Raw genomic sequence first — 2,081 nt, 5'->3', positions numbered from 1 at the left:
AAGAATCCTCAGGCTAGAATGGATTTCAAGATTGATGGTGTTAATTTGACCTTCCCATTGGTTCAAATTACACTAGGTAGTGTAAAAACATATTAACAAAATTTTAAGCATCAAGTACCGTAATCATAAAACACCCCTTGTTTCCTCACCTCCCCTTTCCATCCCACTCCCCTCTGCTCTTCTCTTTTTCTCCCACTCTCTCTCCTATCCCCTTCTTCCCTCTTCCTTTCAGTTCTGAGAAAGACTGTGACTATACAGCTCAGAAAAAAAATCCACTTATAACCATAGTTGGGTAAAAATCTACCTTTTTTGTTTTTTTGTTTTTTGTTGGCGATGTTTCTGGATTCCGGTTTAAGCTCAGCTGTGGAGAAATTGACCAAATGCTATTCTGAGAAGGAAGCAGCAGGGCCCAGAAGTCTCTTCCTTTGGTATTGAAACATGAATGTTTTGATAGGCTTAGTGGTTTATCTCGAGAGCTTTGTGGCCAGTGTCTCTCTATTCAAGGGGAAATCAATTACGTTCCCTGGCATTCTCACTACAACATATGAGCTCTTCCCCCGCATTTCCAGGAGAACGGAAGTCCAGTCGAAGGCCAGAGGGAAAGCTGTTGTCATTTGTCTGTCTCGGTCTTCTGAAAGGACGGTGGAGCTTTGAGAATTCACATAAACATATAAACATCCAGTCAGGGGGCTGGTGACATGCTGCAGTGTACATTCTGAAAACCCCATCTAGTCAGAGCCCAGACTTGTTTTATTTAATCAATCAATAAATATTTATTGGCTACTTGAGACTGAGCGAAGTGTCACAGGGCTGAAATCACCACTCTTGCTTTCATTTCCCTGTGTCTGTTGCCCTTCTGGAGGCTCGCTTACATTTGTGATGCTCCCCTAGACAGATTAATAAAAAAATCCTTAGTCTTTCTACATGTGTGTGTGCCCTATCCCTGTCCTTTCCAGGTCAGATAGTTTCTCCATCACTGTGGGTTTTAGCTTTACTTCTGGTCTCTCTGGTATTAGCTTGGATGTTGAAGGGACACAGTGTTCCCTACGCCTGGGATTAGAGTTGGCTGGAGGACTGAAAAACAATCTGGAAAGTCCCTGGAAGTAGCTAGGAAGAGTGAGTAAGGCCAGATAACTGAAATAACGGGCAGAGGATCATGGCCACAGATAAGAGACTCTCAACAGAGAGGTAGTTAATGCCCTATGATCCTGCCAGCAAGTGACACTGGTCTGAAGTTCATACTCAGGACTTTAAGTCTTATGTAAGTAGCATCACGTATCCTTTCTAAATCATATATTCAACTTTGTATTCTGGCACAATGATAAAGCTGCTTCTCTCTAGGCATGCTCTCTCTTTCCTTATGTCTTTATTTTCTTGTGTGTGTGTGTGTGTGTGTGTTTGTGTGCCAGAGATGGTTGACCTTTGATACTTTCTTCTATTGCAGTCCACTTTTTAAAAAAGAGTTTCTCACTGAACCTGATGCTCATGGATAGCCAGCCAGCTCTGGGGACTTGCTTGTTTCTGCTTCTCCAATGCTGGGGTTATAGGTGTATGCTGCCACACCCAGATTTTACAGGGGTACTGGGGAAGTGAACTAAGATCCTCATGCTTGTTTAGCTAGCACTTGGCCCACAGATACACCCTACCAGCCCTGTGATTGTTCTTTGTATCTTTACCTATCATTATTTTTTGAAATTCTTTTCAGCACTCAAGATCTGGTTTAATGCTAACTCTTTAAGCCTCTCCTGATTATGGATATTTTTCTCTTTGAGATTCATTTTTTGAAGAAGGAGTGAGAGTTTATTACATATGCATACAAATATTTGATTTGGTGTTTATTTAAACATTATTAGGATTTGTATGAAAGTTATCTGTAGTTTAAAGAAAACAAAGAGTGGTTTGGAGTAGTCATGACTTATCCATTAGGATTCTGAAGTAAAGTCCAGGTGTGGGGAAAACACATTAGAATGGCATTTTTATTTATTTAAGTTAATTAAAAATTTTTCTTTTCTGCCTTCTGTTTCTTTCCTCCCAACACTCTCATATACCTCTAGGGATGATGTTTTTTTTTTTTTCGTGTG

General features: G+C 40.5%; 1 long non-coding RNA gene across 1 annotated transcript in view; it reads left to right on the top strand.

Annotated features, from left to right (window-relative positions):
• Positions 1–1,159: 1,159 nt before the first annotated feature.
• The window catches only part of LOC116087638, a 17,276-nt gene continuing 16,354 nt past the window's right edge, over positions 1,160–2,081 (top strand). Inside the window, exon 1 of the long non-coding RNA XR_004117532.1 lies at positions 1,160–1,261. This is a non-coding gene — a long non-coding RNA (uncharacterized LOC116087638). The remainder of the gene's footprint in view (positions 1,262–2,081) is intronic.

This window comes from Mastomys coucha, unplaced genomic scaffold (genome assembly GCF_008632895.1).
Source record: "Mastomys coucha isolate ucsf_1 unplaced genomic scaffold, UCSF_Mcou_1 pScaffold13, whole genome shotgun sequence".
NCBI lineage: Eukaryota > Metazoa > Chordata > Mammalia > Rodentia > Muridae > Mastomys > Mastomys coucha.
Note: the sequence above shows the minus strand (reverse complement) of the source record. Positions and strands in the feature narration are given on the sequence as shown.